Source organism: Taudactylus pleione, unplaced genomic scaffold (assembly GCF_031769625.1).
Source record: "Taudactylus pleione unplaced genomic scaffold, aTauple2 ptg000345l, whole genome shotgun sequence".
NCBI classification, from domain to species: Eukaryota; Metazoa; Chordata; class Amphibia; order Anura; family Myobatrachidae; genus Taudactylus; species Taudactylus pleione.
Window position 1 is genome coordinate 975,462 of NW_028284746.1, and position 8,609 is coordinate 984,070.

Genomic DNA, 8,609 nt, shown 5'->3' on the forward strand with positions numbered 1-8,609 from the left:
GCTCTGTCTGCATCTATGCACTCAGTGGGCACGATACTATTCAAAGCGATGTAAATAGCGCCGGGAGATAGCTCCCGGAGCTATTCAATTCATCGCGATGTTAGGTCGGGAAGGCTCGTTAACGCACCTTAAGCAGGGTGTTTAGGCACGATAACGGGCATTCCCCGACCTAACTTCCCGGCGCGAGGCTGTTTTCCAGGCGCGAAGGGCAGAAAACAGCCTCGCGCCGGGACTTTTGTCGGATTTCTTCTCTCATCCCCGGAGGGATGAGAGAAGAAATCATTAGTCGGACTTGGCAGCGCGGTGTATTGAATAGCTCCGGGAGCTCACTCCCGGCGCTATTTACATCGCGCTGAATAGAATTGTGCCCAGTGATTGTTTCAGTGGAACTTCCGAACTCAGGGAGGGCGCACATAGCGCCGCTGAAACAGCCGGTTCAATTCAGTGCGCTGTTTAGTAATTTTAGTCCGACTAATGATTTCTTCTCACCCTCATGAGGGTGTGAGGAGAAATCAGACTAAAGTGCTGGATGCGAGGCAGTTTTCCTGCTTAACGCTGCGCTAACAGCCTCACGGCCGGCACTTTAGTCAGAGAATGCTGGTTCTCACGACTAAACACCCAGGTCAAGCCGCGAGAACCGGCATTCTCCGACTTAACTTCTGACGGACTTAACACGCTGAATTTAATAGCTCCGGGAGTTCCCTCCTGGCGCTATCAACAGCGCACTGAATCGAATTCCCCCCCCCCCCCAAGTGTGGTCTCACTTGTTGTTTGTACTGTGAGAAGTTAGGGACACAATTCAATTATTTTAGCTCTCCCGATCACCCGTCTAAAGTGACGGGAGATCGCGGGGCGCTATTCAATTGATGCCGATCTTCGCCCCGATCGCGCCCAAAGAGGTCGGGTTTAGCCGCGGAAAACGGATACACCCGAGTAAAGTGCTGGACACGATCTCGTAAAATGCCGTTTGGGCGCCCAAACAGGTCACTTTTCGCGCTCCACCCCTGGTGTATCACATGGCTCACATGTGCCTGTAAAACAAATTTTTCTGCCAAAGTGTAATATGAAGGTGCACAAAGGGTCCCATTAAATGTAAACTGACAAGGCCGAAGAATGCCAGCTGTTGCAGCTTTTAAAGTCCATTTGTAGAGTGGAAATGGCTGTGCATTCCTCTGCAAAACAAGAAAAACCCCTAAAAGTACGCCCTCTCCATCCCTTTCGTCTTATTTCAATAATATTGTTCTACAAAAAGAGATCTTATTTCAACACTGCTCAAGAAAACAAGGCACATCGTTGCAGGGCATGCTGGGTCATTTAGCTCCATCTCAGCTATACAGCCACAGGTTACCCAATACTGTTCACATAGGCATACCTTACTTTCAAATGCAAATAAATAAGGAATCATTCAAAATTTAAAAAAGTATTACTTATTTCACTGAGACAAGTAATCTACAGGCTTTTACTTCCATCTACTTTTATCAGTGTACTGTAACTTGCACTGCAAAATACAGCTTAATTACCCAATGAAAGCAAATATATGCAGGTGCACAGTAAACAATGTTATAAAACATGCTATTTGTGCTTTCCGACCAAATATGTTCTCCCACTGTCCCCAAGAAATCAATAAACATACCTTTATAGAAGGTATATACAATACTAACAACATTTTTAAAGAAGTCTTCTATAAAACAGCGTCTACTTAAAATGACAAAAAATATATACGTTAAAATCCCCAAAATTCCACAGAATTTTCATTTGCTTTCCATTAAATCTTGCCATAAATGTGCCGATTTTGACAAACTGGCTTTTATCAGCCATTGCAGACAAAGAGGACGACTGTCTCTTTCTTGTGCTGAAAGTCTGATTCGTGTAGGAAACTAATCTACCCCCAAACACAACTTTATCTTAAATATTTTTTAGCCCAATTAAAAACTTTTACATACATATACACATAAAGTGTGTGTGTGTGTGTGTGTGTGTGTGTGTGTGTGTGTGTGTGTGTGTGTGTGTGTGTGGTGATGGCAGCCATTTTGCGTCAGTGCCAATAAGTAAAATTTAGTTGACTGAGCTTTTAATTCTCAAATGAATTCAACGATTACATAAACCTTTCTGCAGAAGTTTCAATTGACCACAAGTTCTTAAAATGGCTAAGCAATCTAAAATTCTAGTTTTTCCGATATGCCAAGCCATCCTGCAACATAGATACCCTGCTAAGTTTCCAAGTCATGGCACAGGTTGAGACAGGCCTCAACACAATTTCTCCACCTTAGGTGTAGACACAGAAGGTAGGATCTAGCTCTTCAAATTCTCTGTAGGGTGTGGCTGTTTATGTGAATATCCAACCATAGGACTACACAGCATGCTATTATGTTATGCCAGACTGTACAATGGTACATCAAAATCAATACGTCAGGCAGTATGCGCCACATGGCACTGGCCAGTAGCAGGTTTACAAAGGAGGATGGACACGGGGCATTAAACGAGTAATTCATCTGTTGCCTTGCTTCTGCAGCTCCCACCTAAAATTACAGGCGATATTCAATTGTTGGTGCTGTTGGGGTTCCAATTACTTATAGCACATGTCCTGCCCAAATGCACAGGGCTTAGCCTTGTATAGCGGCTAACTCGCGCAAGCTACTGGACCCACGGTCCAAATGGTAGTTTTGGCACCCAAAAGTCAGACTTTGGACGGATTTATGTTCGCCATCTCAGGAGGCTGCGAGCAGAAATACTGGATGCCAGCGGCACCAACAACTGATTATTGCCCATTACTTTAGATAAGAGCTGCAGGTGCCCAACAACAATGGCCCCCTAAGACTTTAACACATTCCTCGTTGTTCCTCAAAATCCTGACTACAGGATACTGTTTGTTTTACGCCATGTAATTATTAGTTGCCCAGCCTCATGGTTAAGTTGTTCGACAACATGTGTTCGCTATATATCTCACTGAAGTCTATTATCCTCGATGACAGGTCGCAGACCCCTATTCCCGGACAGAACATATACTTCAAAACGATGACGACTTCACCAATATACTACAAAGATTATTATTACATTTTATTTATAGGGCGCCATAAGGAGGTCCGCAGCGCCGAACATACATGCCGAAACACAAAAATGTATCAATATTTATGGGAGAAAACACTGCTCTACTGTACAATACTGTGCAAGATTGCAATAAAGTTCCAGGAAAAGTATAACATTAATTCTGCAGTGTGTATATGATTGTGGAGCAAAGACAAACACAAGGTTCAAATTGGAACCAACATCAAATTAAGTCTCAGGGCTCACCCACACATTTATGCTGGAAAATGGGAAGAAACACACAGAAACGAATGCACGCTACAGTGACGTGTTCTTATGCGTTTTACATGGGTTGCGCAGAAGAAAATGGGTTGGGTGTGAGAAGTAAACCATCCCTTGTGTCATTTTAATCACTTTTCTAAAACATGAGAAAATATTTGTGAGAATGGCAACATTTATCTAATTTTCTATACGTTTATTAACATGTACGACCTAAGAAGTGCAAACAAAAAGGCAGACAGGTGTAAATAAGCCCTCAATGAATAGGCATTTATTCAAGTCACTGTGATAAGCACGGAATGCATCCAGAGCTTCAACAGTAGCTGTTGCCATGATGTGGTCTCTCCCTGCTGAAGCAACCACCCTACAGTATATCCCAGGTACCTGTTTAAAAGGCAATTATTGTATAGTCAGATAAGTGAACCCTTTGGTTGCTAAATTGTTCTGGTGCAGGACATAGGCAAATAGAAGCTGCTCTTGTCCCCTGTTTTATAAAGGCAACAACACAGCAGTCAGTACTTCACTCACACAACTGCACTGATACTCAACATTTGAGTAAAAAAACAGCACAGTTAAAGGGTTGTGTGTGGGGAGGGGGGGGGGTGGACACGTTTTTTTGAAGCCTGACGGAGTAGAGAATAAAATGTCTTAATGACGCACGGAACAAGGGTCATCGAGTACAGAGTTTAAAATTACAAAGACTACTGATGTGAAATTCAATCTGTTTATTAATGTTTAAGGGGACGTTTTATACAAGGCAGCAGTCTGTGGTGTCATTTAGATTAACTCGCGGGGCCCTGTGAGTCAGGGCGAGTAAGCTGCACTTACGGTAGTCCATTGTATTGTTTTTCTTTTCCCCTATACTATTTCTGGATGAGAGGGACATACTGTAATTGGTATTGTCCTGTGTGTGCGTTCATCATTCGAACCCAATAACAAGCTCCAGTGACACCAGAAAGAAGTGCCAAACAGCCCGATCTCATCCAATTTGCCAACAAAAGTTAGACAGTGATGGACTCGCTTAGCTTTTGTAGAAAATTGTCAGGAAAGCAGAATGTGCCCAACTTAGGGTTCGTATTCATTTGCATTTTAAATGCATTTAAAACAGTGGTGGGCAAAAGGTGGCCTGTGGACAATATATGTAAAAGTGTTCAACATGCATTTTTACTAGCATTAAAAAGTGCAAATAAAACACCAATGACACATTCTGGGGATTGTGGTAAAAAAAAAAAAAAAAGGTATGCTTTATAGTATGTTTTAAGATGCACTAGACTAGAGAAACTTATACATTGCAATATTATATTAAGCAATGGATTTTCAGAACCCATGATTATTGCTGATTTTACCTGCCATATTTAAAAGGGCAATAAAAGTCAATGCAAAATCAGGCTTGTTTTGCATTAAATATTATTGCCCTTTTAAATCTGGCAGGCAAAATCTGCAAAAATCAAGGGTTTTCAAAATCCACTGCTTAGTAAATATACTTCTAAGACTTGTTTCAACACTATGGGGGCGATTCAATTGAGCGGGAGTTGAATAGCGCACTGTGTAGTCCGACACTTAACAGTATGTAACGCAACATTTTAAATTTGAATGAAAATATCCCCACTATGCAGTAAAGGTAACATGCAGGGACAGCAGTAGCGATAGCCGCTGTCCTTGCGTGTTACCTCCGGCATATTGGAGGAGTCTTTCACACTTTTGAAAGATTCCTCTGGGGGAATCTGGTACTGCACATAAGCACAGTGTCAGTATCTGGAGCCAGTTGTAGGCTGCTGGAGAGGGATCATAAGATCCCTCTCCTGCGTGTACGCCTCCATAGGCATAAAGCGATTTACTCCATTTTAAGGTGAAGTAACTCAAGTGAGCTAAACTCCGAAAAGCTTTGCTGTTTGGTGCATTGGGGTCAGACCATAGTCCCCATTAAACATAATGGAGACTGTGGTCTGCAGCGCTAATTAGCCACCTACAGACGATTTCAGTGAATCTAGGCTGTTGGCACATATCAACAATTCATAAAATCATGCAGAAACTACTGTTTCTACATCATTTTATTAAACAAAATGCTTGATAAATAGGCCCCTAAATCAGTGGGTTTCCTCTAACTATATAAATAAATGTGAATAAACGACCAAGCCTATGACACTAAATTGCAGCTATGAAACGTAAGCTGCAATGAAGAGCCACTCCATAAAATAGCACTGTTTATTAATGAATGCATTTGTTTCAGTAACCGGCTAAACTCTGTTAGGCCCACTGCTTGGACTTGGCAGAATTTTGTAGATGTCCTAAAGATTAGTTTCTGGTGTAAAGCAATAAACACAAATCATCAGAATATGGAAGTGGAAGCACAATTTCCCCCAGCTTTATCGTCTGCTGCATCTAAAATGAGACCTTAGGTTTTGGTGCTGTCAGTGGAGCATAGTGCTGTCTGATTAGGACCAGACTAGATGTGCATGTCTTGAAGGGAACAAAGAGCACTAGTGTGTAAAAGGACAAGGCAGAGGGATTAAATCCCAGGGATACCTACCCCCTACTGCCACTGCAGATAAAGTTGATGAAAAGTGCTTCTATAGAACACAAAGGCTGGGGAGAAAGGGGCATAACAGTCGAATAAAAAGCTTATACCGATACAGCCATTTTACATTTTTGGGTTAATGACAGAAAATACAAAACATATAAATTAAAAAAGTAATTAAATAACAGTCTTGAAAGGAAAAAAAAAGTTCTTGTAACACTTTACCTTTGACTAGCAGCTCCTGGCAACGAAACATAGTACATTGCAGAACAAAAGCATATTTTACCCTAATCTTAACAGGAAGAAAAAAAAAATCTATTTACTCTATTGCTTATTTTAAAGCTGTATCTCACGTATTGAATCTTTTTCCTGCATTACAGAGTTTGATCATCCCCGGCCAGACATTGCGGAGCTGTAAAAACTATTGATGCATACAGGGACGTAGGCAAACAGCGCAACATCCTGCAACTGCACATTTTGCTTAGCGACACAAGTAGCTGCTCGGTAACCAATCAGGTTTTGCACGGCTCCAGCAAATGAACAGTAGCAGCAGAAGTACGCTGGAAAGTGCAGCACCGTACAGCCATGGGCAGGCACGCTGGAAACCTCAGGCCATGAGCCCTGTTCATTCTGGCGTTTCAAAGATGCTAAGCAACACCAAGGCGGGTACGGTGGATCACGTCCAATGTACACAGCCAGGGCCTTCGCAGACTAGCAACCTGCAACAATGCCCTATAAAAGAATCTACAATCTGCAAACCTCAATTTGAATAAAGAAAGCCTTTCACTGTAATACAATACACTAAAGTCAGCCCGGCAACAACCAGGCCACCTCTAAATTCAGCATATACAACCAAAATGACACGAATGGCCAGACGGAGTAGTCAGGTATTCATGGAAGTCAAGACCGGTTGTATTAAATGGTCACACACAGCATTGACAGGCAGCGATTTGAGTCCTTTTGAAGAAAAACACTATATAAACATTAACTATTATGTCACTAATGCTAAACGTGTATTTTTATTTATAATCCAGACTGGGACATTTTTCAGCTACGATATAAAAAGAAAATCCCAGAAAGAAAAAAAAAAAAAAATTTCTATATATATATATATATATATATATATATATATATATATATATATTTTTTTTTTTTTTTTTTTTTTTTTTGACAGAAGTGCTAAACCCGCTGTCTCAGGTACAATACTGTAACCAAACCCGATGACATTTAAGTTTCCAAAAGGTACATCTGGCTGAAATCTTGAATGGGCCACAACATGAAAGCAGGGGGGTGCATGCTGCTCCCAAGTCACTCATTTGGCATATTTGCCCTACAGTGCTGTACATGCTGCTTCACAAAAACACCCATAGTAGCTAAATAACCATACATTGCACAAGCGTAAACTAAAACAATATCATCTAAAGCCACAACACTTGACCCCAGTTTTCACTTTGCAGTTGCCCCCATTGCAGGGTTACAATGTTATTTACCAATCAAGAGCTTTTTTTTTTTTTTTAGCAGAGCACAGAAGGCAACCTCAGACCACAATAACCCCCCCCCACCCACCCCCCTTCCATCAGAACACAGGAGCCCCCTTTACCTTTCTTGTCTTATCTGACTTATTGAAGATCTCTCAGCTCCTTAATTCCACTTCCCTCTGAAAGTCCAACGTGGGTTTTTTTTTTTTTGTAACTGCAAATAAATCCAAGAATGTCTCCTTTGCATATACCGGCAAATAACTTTGTTTCCTCTATCTTCTCCCAGACAACATCAACCAGATGGATTTCCAGGAAGAGGATTAGAACAAAAAAAGAAAAAGAAAAAAAAAATAGAAATCACACAAAAGATTTGTAGAAGTTCCAGGAGAAATGATTATAAGTTTCCTCTGTAACTCTCCCTGGAGCAGCTCCTTCTTCTGCTTTTCTGGTTTCCTGGAGGAGGGTCAATTAAATAAAAACTAAAATAAATAGTTTCTTTTTTTTAAAAATAAGGGGGATTAAAAGTCCTGGTGGGAGGAGATGAGGAGGGGTAGGGGGGCAGAGCAGTGCTGTGAGGGGAAGGGGGTGGTTTGGAGATGTAGGATTCCCAGTAAACAGACCCCAGATCCCCTCTGGGTTTCTTGGATGTCACTGTAGGTGACTGGGCTGCTTTTTGGGGGTCTGCTGTCGCACTGTACAGCCGCACCCTGCACTCACACACAGGCAGGTCTCTCTCTCTCCTCCTCCCCTAGTGCTGCTGCCAGCGGCACTCACTCCCCTCCCCCTCCGTCTCTCCTCCCTCTTTCTCGCAGGAGGGCTGTCTCTCTCTCCTACTCTCACTTCCTTAGGCGTCACATTTCTCTTCTCTCTGGCTTCAGACCAGGTTGTCTCTTTCCTCTATTTCCCCTTTGCAGTATTTTCTTGGTGTAACATTTGCATGACAGTCCTAATAGACTACCCCAGCTTGCTGCCCCCTCCCCCCTCTCTCTCTCAATGGGTGGGCACGGCAGAGGATATGCTTGGGGGGTGGGGGCCATCATAGAAGCGTGAGAGGTCACATAACTGGCCATGACCCTGTCTCACCCTCTCTTTAAACCTGTGAGAGTGTAAATAGACAGGACTGCAGAGCACAGGCTCCTGGGATGGGGATCATCACACAACACGGTGACTGACATGGCTCTGGCTAGCAGACATGAAATACACCTATAGTATAGTATTCCATTGCCTGCATTAGTTTTTATGCACTGTATGCTGCAAAAGAACAACATGCGTGACTTCCATGCTTGCAGAATGACATGCATGCAGCAAAA

General features: G+C 42.3%; 1 protein-coding gene across 3 annotated transcripts in view; it reads right to left on the minus strand.

Annotated features, from left to right (window-relative positions):
* ERBIN (erbb2 interacting protein) overlaps nucleotides 1-8,111 on the minus strand; it is a 239,454-nt gene extending 231,343 nt beyond the window's left edge. For 2 of the 3 annotated variants that reach the window (XM_088444049.1, XM_088444047.1), the window contains exon 1: nucleotides 7,422-8,111. The gene's annotated coding sequence lies outside the window, so the exon portion shown is untranslated. The remainder of the gene's footprint in view (nucleotides 1-7,421) is intronic. The other variant, XM_088444048.1, reaches the window with a different exon arrangement.
* Between the last annotated feature and the right edge of the window lie 498 nt (nucleotides 8,112-8,609).